The sequence below is a fragment of the Helicoverpa zea genome, chromosome 11, assembly GCF_022581195.2.
Source record: "Helicoverpa zea isolate HzStark_Cry1AcR chromosome 11, ilHelZeax1.1, whole genome shotgun sequence".
Taxonomy (NCBI): Eukaryota; Metazoa; Arthropoda; class Insecta; order Lepidoptera; family Noctuidae; genus Helicoverpa; species Helicoverpa zea.
Window position 1 is genome coordinate 10,394,996 of NC_061462.1, and position 12,012 is coordinate 10,407,007.

General features: G+C 34.5%; 1 protein-coding gene across 2 annotated transcripts in view; it reads left to right on the plus strand.

Annotated features, from left to right (window-relative positions):
- LOC124634364 (modifier of mdg4-like) overlaps positions 1 to 12,012 on the plus strand; it is a 486,707-nt gene that overhangs the window by 449,009 nt on the left and 25,686 nt on the right. The gene's annotated exons all lie outside the window — the stretch shown is intronic.

The following is a 12,012-nucleotide window of genomic DNA, read 5'->3' on the forward strand; positions in this document are numbered from 1 at the left end:
AAGATTCTCCAAGTGATACACCGCTAACAAGTCCAACGAAACTAAAACGACTGAAAAGGAAACCGGCTTTCTTGTTTGCAAATACGTATGTTTGACTTAGTAACATGGTTCAAAGGTAGATTAAAATATGGGGAATAATTTGTGCAGTTGACAGCTATCAGTTTTTAAGGGAAAATCCCGTTGTTTGTACTGACTTTTATTTTTTATTGATGGCATAAGTCATCATATGACCTCTTCCCGCTGTGGTTTAGCAGACTTTTACTGATTAAAAATCCATCATGTTCCGTCGTAGACCTTTTATGTACCAGGGCCGCGGTAACTCTTTCGAACAATCCTGCAGCCTTATTTTAAAATACGGTAAGTTTTTTTTTTTTTTCAGCATTGAAACCTTATACAGAGTACAGTCCTATTACATTATTTATGAATATGCGTGCTGGTATTTTAACATATTTTTAAATATTTTTAGAGAATAACACGTTTTATTTTGCTGAGGAGACGTCAAGCTTTAATGAACGTTCTCCGAACGGGTCTGATACACCCCTAAGTAAGGATGGAGGAAACAAAAAAGTTGAGGGCAAATATCGAGTCAGACGCGCAAACAAGAATAAATTACGAAAGTATAACAAAACTAATAGTTTTGCAAGAATACCACGCGAAAAGAAGCAGATGGGACCAGTGTGTAACTGTGGAAGACAGTGTTATGATAAAGTGGACACAAGTACCAGAGAGTGGATATTCAGGAGCTTCTGGGCTCTGGGGGATCACACTTCGAGATGGAAGTTCATAGCCAAGTATGTTTCAAAAGTTCAAAGGAAACGGGTACGTGTTGAAAATTCCCGGAGAACGTGCACTCGGCTTTACTCGTTACCAGTGTTGGGAGATAGCAGTGCCAATAATACGGTTGACGTTTGTAAGGTTATGTTTCTAAATACTTTAGGCATTGGTGAAAAAACCGTGGAAACGACATTAAAAAAAATTGAGAAAGGATTTTGGAATGTAGAAGATCGCAGGGGAAAACATCTAAAACGACTGAAAAGGAAACTGGATGCCAAGACAGCTACTAAAAGGAGTTAAGCACAATATAATTAGTTAATTCAATAGATTGGAGCTACAATGTACACTTAAAGTCTATAATTTCTGACTTGTGAATAAAAGCGCCACTTCAATCAGTAGACATTAGACACTTTCTTGTTTGCAAAGACGTATGTTTGACTTAGTAACATGGTTCAAAGATAGATTAAAATATGGGGAATCGAATAATTTGTGCAGTGGACAGCTATCAGTTTTGAAGGAAAAATCCCGTTGTTTGTACTGACTTTTATTTTTTTATTGATGGCAAAAATCATCAAATGATCCCTCCCTCTGTGGGTTAGCAGAGGTGAGGCAGAGTAACACTTTTACTGACTAAAAATCCATCATGTTCCGTCGTAGGCCTTTTATGTACCAGGGCCGCGGTAACTCTTTCGAACAATCCCGCAGCCTTGTTTGTACTGATTGACCGCAACTGTCAACTGCACCAAATTACGGAAAGTTTTTTATTTCAGCATTGAAACCAGCTTATACCGCGTATGGCTATAAAATAAGTATTTTTTTTTCTTATAAAGAGAACATTAAATTCTTTATGAATATGCGTGCTGGTATTTTAACATATTTTTAAATATTTTTAGAGAATAACGCGTTTTATTTTGCTGAGGAGACGTCAAGCTTCAATGAACGTTCTCCAAACGGTTCTGATACACCCCTTAGTAAGGATGGAGGAAACAAAAAAGTTGAGGGCAAATATCGAGTCAGACGCGCAAACAAGAATAAATTACGAAAGTACAACAAAACTAAAAGTTTTGCAAGAATACCACGCGAAAAGAAGCAGATCGGACCAGTGTGTAACTGTGCAAGACAGTGTTATGATAAAGTGGACACAAGTACCAGAGAGTGGATATTCAGGAGCTTCTGGGCTCTGGGGGATCACTCTTCGAGATGGAAGTTCATAGCCAAGTATGTTTCAAAAGTACAAAGGAAACGGGTACGTGTTGAAAATTCCCGAAGAACGTGCACTCTGCTTTACTCGTTACCAGTGTTGGGAGATAGCAGTGCCAAAAATACGGTTGACGTTTGTAAGGTTATGTTTCTAAATACTTTAGGCATTGGTAAAAAAACCGTGGAAACGACATTAAAAAAAATTGAGAAAGGATTTTGGAATGTAGAAGATCGCAGGGGAAAACATCTAAAACGACTGAAAAGGAAACTGGATGCCAAGACAGCTACTAAAAGGAGTTAAGCACAATATAATTAGTTAATTCAATAGATTGGAGCTACAATGTACACTTAAATTCTATAATTTGTGACTTGTGAATAAAAGCGCCACTTCAATCAGTAGACATTAGACACTTTCTTGTTTGCAAAGACGTATGTTTGACTTAGTAACATGGTTCAAAGATAGATTAAAATATGGGGAACCGAATAATTTGTGCAGTGGACAGCTATCAGTTTTGAAGGAAAAATCCCGTTGTTTGTACTGACTTTTATTTTTTTATTGATGGCAAAAATCTCTGTGGGTTAGCAGCGGTGAGGGAGTGTCAGACTTTTACTGACTAAAAATCCATCATGCTCCGTCGTAGGCCTTTTATGTACCAGGGCCGCGGTAACTCTTTCGAACAATCCCGCAGCCTTGTTTGTACTGATTGACCGCAACTGTCAACTGCACCAAATTACGGTAAGTTTTTTATTTCAGCATTGAAACCAGCTTATACCGCGTAATCCGCGTATGGCTATAAAATAAGTTTCTTTTTCTTATACAGAGTACAGTATCCTATTAAATTCTTTATGAATATGCGTGCTGGTATTTTAGCATATTTTAGCATATTTTTAGAGAATAACACGTTTTATTTTGCTGAGGAGACGTCAAGCTTTAATGAACGTTCTCCAAACGGTTCTGATACACCCCTAACTAAGGATGAAGGACACAAAAAAGTTGAGGGCAAATATCGAGTCAGACGCGCAAACAAGAATAAATTACGAAAGTATAACAAAACTAAAAGTTTTGCAAGAATACCACGCGAAAAGAAGCAGATCGGACCAGTGTGTAACTGTGCAAGACAGTGTTATGATAAAGTGGACACAAGTACCAGAGAGTGGATATTCAGGAGCTTCTGGGCTCTGGGGGATCACTCTTCGAGATGGAAGTTCATAGCCAAGTATGTTTCAAAGGTTCAAAGGAAACGGGTATGTGTTGAAAATTCCCGAAGAACGTGCACTCGGCTTTACTCGTTACCAGTGTTGGGAGATAGCAGTGCCAATAATACGGTTGACGTTTGTAAGGTTATGTTTCTAAATACTTTAGGCATTGGTGAATACGCCGTGATAACGACATTAAAAAAAATTGAGAAAGGATTTTGGAATCTAGAAGATCGCAGGGGAAAACATCTAAAACGACTGAAAAGGAAACTGGATGCTAAGACAGCTACTAAAAGGAGTTAAGCACAATATAATTAGTTAATTCAATAGATTGGAGCTACAATGTACACTTAAATTCTTTAATTTGTGACTTGTGAATAAAAGCGCCGCTTCGTTTGCAAAAACGTATGTTTGACTTAGTAACATGGTTCAAAGATAGATTAAAATATGGGGAACCGAATAATTTGTGCAGTGGACAGCTATCAGTTTTGAAGGAAAAATCCCGTTGTTTGTACTGACTTTTATTTTTTTATTGATGGCAAAAATCATCAAATGATCCCTCCCTCTGTGGGTTAGCAGCGGTGAGGGAGTGTCAGACTTTTACTGACTAAAAATCCATCATGCTCCGTCGTAGACCTTTTATGTACCAGGGCCGCGGTAACTCTTGCGAACAATCCCGCAGCCTTGTTTGTACTGATTGACCGCAACTGTCAAATGCACCAAATTACTGTAAGTTAACAACATTTAAAATCTTTTGAAAGTATATATAAAATAATTATTTCAAAATTATTTGTAAATTAGTGCCATGAAACGGGTTATTCCCGCTCGGTAACACCCTTTCGTCGACAATGTGGGAAAAAAAGTTTCGTTCGTTCACAGTGTTGACGAACGCTACTTATTATTTCGGGTAATTCCCGTTCGGTAACACCTTTCGTTCCTGTCGTCAACACTGTTGACGATTGGGAAAAAAATGTTTCGTTCGTTCACAGTGTCCACGAATGCTGGTTTTTATTTTTAAAATATAGAAATAAAAATAAAACATGTTATGGATTTTTATGCACTTGGAGAGGCCTATGTCCAGCAGTGGACTGCGATAGGCTGATGATGATGATGATGATGATGGATTTTTAAAGTGTAAAATGGTTATTATGAACATGATAAGGCCATTTTTTTATTTTCTAGTTAATTGTGTTTTGAAAGATCTAACATAATCCATTAAAATATTTAAAAAATCCAAACAAATAAAAACCAGCATTCATGGACACTGTGAACGAACGAAACATTTTTTTCCCAATCGTCAACAGTGTTGACGATAGGAACGAAAGGTGTTACCGAACGGGAATTACCCGAAATAATAAGTAGCGTTCGTCAACACTGTGAACGAACGAAACTTTTTTTTCCCGATGGTCAACAGTGTTCACGAAAGGGTGTTACCGAACGGGAATAACCTCATGAAACTACATTTGATTACAACACATTTTTACATAGGTACTTTTCCTTACATGTGAAAAATGCGCAAATTCAATCAGTTGACACTAACTTCTTTGTTTACAAAGCCGTATGTTTGATTTGGTAATATGATTTAAGACATTAAAAGTACTTGGAAATTCATAATTGTTCTTTTTTATTTATTAAAACTAGCTCCTTCCGCTGATCTCAATAAAGCTGGTACCTCTACACTTGTTTTTTGTACAGTATCCTCTGGAATTAAGTAGGATATTCTCAAAGGAAAAAGGAAAGTTTCTTTGATCTGAGAGTATCCTACTTAGTTCTTTTGAAACGCGTTCGCGTTCAGAATTCCCGAAGGAAGTGCACTCGGTTGTACTCATTACCACTGTCTGGAGATAGCAATGACAATGATACGGTTGAAATCTGTAAGATTATGTTTCAAAATACCTAAGCGATTAGTGACGTTTAAGAAAATTAAAAAGGGAGAGGGAGGTAGGGAAGGGTAGGATTCTCGAAGATCCTGAAGGAAAACATTTCGATAAGGAAGCGGATCATAACGATATTATTAAAAGGTAAGAGAGGATGTCTAACTACTTAAGTATAATTTGTTTTTTAAACTTTTCAGCTTACGTAATCAAATCAAAACGAGGCAGGACCCTGATATTATACAACAATTACACTTATTCGCGATTTCCGTATCCGCTGAGAAATGGCTGGAGGTGGTACTGTTCCAGGGTAAAGAATTGCAGAGCACACATCCTTACTTCGCCTGAAAACGTCATTATAAATGCGTTCGAAGAACATAATCATTCACCAACGCCTATGCGCTGATAACAATTACTTATAAGTAAGAAAAAATAACTGGGGCCGTCCGTATTGTACTAGCTGAATTTAGTCCATAATTTAATGCGAAATTGAGATGCTGTTCGTCTTTCGCACTGAAATCTGTAAAGTTGTTCAAAATATTTAAAACCTAATGGTGCCTGGAAACTAATTTATTATTTCAGCGTTAAGAATGTGCCTTTACAAAAATATTATTATTGATCGTACTTAGCCAAATAAAGAATTTTAAAAGATTGTTGTTACTGTTACAGCCTTTTTATCGTCCCACTGCTGGGCACAGGCCTCCTCTCACACGGAGGATTATGCTTTGTTAAATTAAACCCTATATCCGAGAACCCTGAATGTCATGTAAAGGTAGGTATGAGACATTCACCGAATAGGTAGGTACCGGTCATAATATAAGGTGCTGGGTAGGTATAGGTAACTACCTATCAATACCGGCTCTTACGAAAATTAACCTCCTTACCTATCCTCTCTAAGAGCCCTGTCACACAAGCGGTTTACGAGCGGCTACGCGTGATTGTGGAGAGGAGCGGACGTGCAGCCACGCAATCCTGTGTGATAGGGTCTTTAGACAGAGTCGTAGAATCCGGTGGTTTAGGTAACCTGTTTATTAAAGCCTTGAAAGTAAGTATGGTGTGAAGTAAGTAGGTATTTCTTTACCTACGACACTACAGAACTAATTCTCTTATATTTTCATTTAAAATTCTCATTTTTCCCTTCAGCAACAATAGTGAAGTCTCGAAGAGGGAAACCATTACTCCACATCCACGGATTCACATACTTCATTAGATTCGTTGCCAAAGGTGGGACGCGGTGGCTCTGCTCTCAGAACCGGTCAAAGTCCTGCCCTGCGTATGTAATAACTAAAGATGATGACTGCCTACTATTTGGGGACCATAATCATCAGAATCCTAAGTTAACCGCTGATCAAATGTTCGAACGGATACGGCGTGACAGTACGTAGGTTAGATAGGCTAGCTACTTATACTTGTTCACGGTTGATATGTACCTATAGTTTTCGCCAAACTCAATGGCGGCTTGCAACTAACTTCCAAACACGTGTAGGTACATGTGCACCTACGCGCAAGTGGCTCACTCCTCGCGGACCCCTGCTGATACTCTTCCTATAAGTATTATGATTTTTGCCCAGCGACTTTTTTTTTTAACGACGCGACGTCAAAAATCATCAAATGACCCCTCCCGCTGTGTATCTCCCCGCGAGCCGACATAAGGTTTGGCGAGCTCCATAGGTATACTGGGCCATTAAACATTATGCTACTGAAGTTATTCTTACGCCCTGTAGGTATTATTTATAAATCAAAACAATTGACACTAAAAAAGGCTAATGACGATGAACTATAAAATTTTACCATTAGAACTAAGAGATTGCCAACACAAGGATATGTTCTATGTTCCCTACATTCCATAAACGGGAATAATGTGATAATCAGGGACCATGAGCCAACCATAATACGGATAAATTGATCACTTCTGTTTAAAGGACTTTAATTAACCCTTTAAGTCCTATGACACATGGATTGCGTCGAGTTACCAACTTTTAAGTCTCGGCAACCTATGTGATATTACTTAACCAAAACAGTATTTAGTTAGACTTATTTATTTTAATAGCACCTGGATTGAAATCTGTGGATACTAATGGTGAGCACCATTTAAATACATAAAAAAAACAATACCTATTATACTTTCCGTTCTTTGGTCGAATCGGCGATTTGGTTATCGTTGTAGTTAGCTAAGAACTCTTAGAACTTCGTAAATCCCGCATCTAAAGATATTCAATTAGCATACTTGTTTCATGTTTAAATAAAATATCTGTGTACTTAAGATTATTTATTCAGATAAGTTAAAAACACGTTGAGGTAGTGAGTATTACAATCAGTCTTAATTTAGTCTCAATCAGTCAAAGAAAACAGTACAAAGTTGCGGATATAATTATCTAAATAAAAATTAAAACTAATTTACAATAAGTACCCACCATCTAAAATATACCTTGTCTTAAAACAAGCTTGAGCTTTGTAGAATGTTTATTTTAAGCACTTTTTTTCTAATTAAATAAATCTAAACAGAGAAGTATACTAAGAATACATTTACGATCAGTCTGCACATACACATACATACATAGTATAACATGTCATAATTTGGTTGATATTTTATTGTATAATGATTAATTGAAGTTCATAAATAAAAAAAATTACAATATTTTTTACAGCTAAATTCCTTACTTTAAATAGATGGTTTTATGAGGTAGAAAATTCTTCATCAGACTTAATTTTTCAGTAAACCCTAGAGTAAATAAATAAAAAGTTGCCAAAACTGTAGATTTTCAGTCTTATTCAATTAAACTAAATGCCTTGAACTCTCTTTGATTGCATGGTATGAGTCATTTATCAGTCTTATTAGCTAAAAAGTATACAAAACAGTCTTATAAAAGTTAAAGGGTGTCAAACAACTTTGAATGAGCCATCGTTGCGACGGTAAAATCCGTGAGGTGGGTGGTTATGAGTATTACGGACTCTTTTGATTACCTGACCCAGCCTGTGTACAACTGTTGTCACGTCCACAGTGCATCCAGTCTTAGTCCGAGAAGTGCAATACCATTGCTTCTTTCCATATGCCAGTTTATTTTTCAGACGAAATGCGTAACCCTCGTTAACTAAAAGTAAGCTTCCTTTTCGGGTTGGTATGAAGTTTGCAACTGAAAAAGTTAAGGCATGTTAGTAAATGTTGTACAGTCAAAGTTATATCCTTAAGTAAATTTTTTAAACAATTAAGGTGGATGATAAATAAAACAAAGTTTTGTTTGTCAAGTATTTATTTTGTAAAACTTATGCCAGTAGTACTATGAACCAGTAGAACCATGGAATAGAAATGGGTGATTAATTACACTGCTTTAAATGTGTTAAACATCGTCAGTAAGGTAATAAATGCACATAAAGTAATGATTCCAATAATGAAGTTAAAATCTAAATAACATATATCAAGTAAATAAAATATGAGTCTACATTAGTGAAGCCTGAAAATAGTGAAAAGTAATTATGTACGGAATACAGAATATTTGATTTAAAATATACTTCAATTTCGACCAAAAACAACTTGTTATAAGTTATTCGCGCGCTTATAACCTATCAAAGTTTGAAGTACTTTTTATTGTTATCACTGTCACTGAACACACACATTATAGATAGAAATATTCATATAAAGTTACTTTTATCGAATATGAACAAATAAAACTACTATAATAACATTATTTTTTAACACAACACAGCACGCCATAGAAGGAATGCAACGCTAAACAAAAAAATGACGCTGTCAGAAATATTGCCATCATTCTACAAACTATACCTATAGTTGCTTTTTTTTACTAACAACACATGAAACGTTCCATTTAATGTATGTATAGCTGTTTATAACGAGGACAATACCTATCAGAATAAGCTAGAAGTTACTACAGTTGTAAATATTCTTTGCTTTCTTCATAAAAAACGATCTACATAGCAATATTTGATCGCTGTAAAGCAATAAAATAGTATAAACTTACAACGCGGAACGAAACGTTATTTCATTGTCAGAAAATGACAATTTGACAAACGTGTATCGTATTCGTATCGTCGTATCGTAAAGTAATGCAAAGAAAACATCGAAATGCCCGTTGTTATCTGATTTTAGTTACCGTATCGAATTATGTTTAGTTTGTTCAATGGGTACGTCATTACTAGTTCAGTGTTACTTCATCTGTGTGTTCGCGATGTTCGAAAAAAGTTACAACTTTTTGAACTTGAAACAAAGTTTAATGTTAAGTGATTAATAAAGAATAGTGCGTTTGTGTAGTTAAAATGTGGTGTGTGCTTCATATTAAGTTGTTTTAGTTCAGCCTCGTTACAGTTTCTTAGTTTATACGTTGAAGTTTCAGTTGCTTACACATTAAAAACATTGTTTTAGATTATGTTTTCAAGTTTCTAACCTGGATTTAGCTTAAATTGCTTAATTTATTTATGTTGTTCTATGTTAGTAGTCTCATCTCAATTACAAAACGTTAGCAATTTTACCATTAAATTTTGCCAATTGCAGCCAAATTCTATGATAACCTAGAAAAGCTAAAGATATTAGAATTATGTTCCTATATTGTTTATAGTAGGTATTACATAATAATCCCACTTTATGGTTTTACATAAAAATACTAGAGCACATATTTATTACTAATTCAGCATTTTTGTTTTAAGTATTTATTGTTTTTAATTCCTAAATGGTTTTATGTACTTAATCATTATTTTGACATGAAGGCGAGCTACCAATTCCAATTAACACATTTTTCTGTTCAATTTACACCTATTTTTCTGTGTATGTTAATGCTGGCAAAAATGAAAATTTCAACATCTATCTTTAATATTTAGACCAGGTACATTATAATATTGTCATTGAATACTTCCCAAATATGTATGTTTAATTTTAGACTTAAACGTTTTGCAAATAACCTTGACTTTTGTTCACCAATAATTAATTCTGACAGTTATAGTCTAAACAGTTTATTTGTGTTTTTATTAATCAGCACATCTTGTAATAATTAAACATGTTTAATTGAATTTGAATATTGCATATTAAGTAATTCAACCAAAAATTAAAAACTCGTGATATATCTAAAAGCAAAGATTCTATAATTTTGATTGTTAAATTTCTCAATTATATGAAAGTAATTATTAAAGAAATTGTAGGGAAAAAAATGTAGGCAATTGGTTTTCAAAAAATTCTCTTAACTTATTTTTTTCAAGCTACATATTTTTGTATGGGTTGTTCCTGATATTCTATCTCTATTAGTATAAATTACTTGTATGAGGCTAATATCAAAATTATATCTAGCAAGCAAATCAACAGAATATTAAGAACGGGTTTAAGAAATGTCAATGAAATTGTATGCAAAAAATGATTGCTAAACACTGAACATTTACTGTAATAAAAGAAGCAGTAACACAATTTTAAACTTTAATATTTTGCACTCATTAAGAGCCAGCTAAAAACTTAATAGTTTTTGCACTTGTAAAATGCTATAAATTATTTAAATACAAAAAGGCCTTATGCTTTTGAGCGACTAATGCTGTAACTAGAAGTTATTTTTTGTGGTTTATTAGTCTTTGATTTTGTTTATGAGTTTACCAAGTACTTCTCTGTTACTCATAGTTTGTTAGCTATTATTTTTAGATTTTATGAAATCTGTTGATTTTTTTCATCAATCTTTTCAATGGTTTTGACTGATGTATGGCTGTATAGAAATATTAATGTTAAGTTAAATACTAGTTCTAGTGCTATCGTAAGTAGACGAATTTAAAAAAAGTTGAGTTAATCATTACATGTGATATAATATTAGTGTGACTTTAGTATACCTCAAGGTTCTGTCTTTGGGCCAATAATTTTAAATTATCCTTGTACATCACAAAACGAATTGAAAATTGTTTTTTTGACTCAAGTCCTTTTAATGTAAATTCAATTTGAATAAACGATTTTTATAAAGAAAAAGTACATACTTATTTACATGGATAAGCTTTGGAAAGAAATTATATTAATGAATTAAATATTCTCTCGTTCCAAAGTCTAGAAAAATTGGAAATAATGAGTCACACATTACTCAAATGGGCTCAAGAAAATTTCCACAAACACCAATTTATTATGCAGCAATTAAAGTCATTTATTATTATATTTGTTTCATTTACCTTCCTGTTAATATAAGTGACGAAGTTATTATTTGTATTACAAATTATTTTTCGTTTCAGGTATATTCATAAACACTAGAGGCAACTCGAAATTGTTCATATATCAAAATCACACGTTCCGGTTTATGTACAAGAAGGCCTACGGTAGCCAGCTGTGGTACTGCTGGTACTTCTTCAGTCGGTGTTGTCCTGCGAAGCTACGGATAAATAATGCTGGGAAGGTGACGGAAAGCATCGGTCGACATAACCACGATCCTCCAACCTGCTGGATGACTCCCGACGGCAAGTCCTACAGCCTCCCTCCCTTACCAGATAAGCCCAATAACACCCCAAATGTATAATTACAATAAAAGTATTTCGTAACATTTTGTTTTACTGCCTTTATTTTGTTGTGAAATGAACAAACTGCCTCTATTTCAAACAAGATGAGATTTTCATTTGTATTCTATGGAATGTTAAGTTTATGTCAAGTTTAGTTTGTAACTTAGTTAAGTATTAAGTACCTATGTATAGTAATATTGTAGAATATGTACAAATGTTAAGATTTTATTGAAATGCAAATACATATTCTCTTCTAGAGTTTAATATATTTAATTGACGAATATTGTTTTGTATTAATTTTTCACTTGTTTTAAGGGGGCGTCCGGTTCATGTTTTGATCAGCGTCATTTTGATAAAAGCGTTTTAGCTTAGCAGCCTTGAATATTTACTTTGAAATATTTCCGGTGCTGATATCAGAACGGTTTTAACGGAGCGAGTTTCCCACAGTTATCGACACGGAATCGGTCGAAAAAACCTGATGTGTACGTCATTAGGCTGTGCCGAA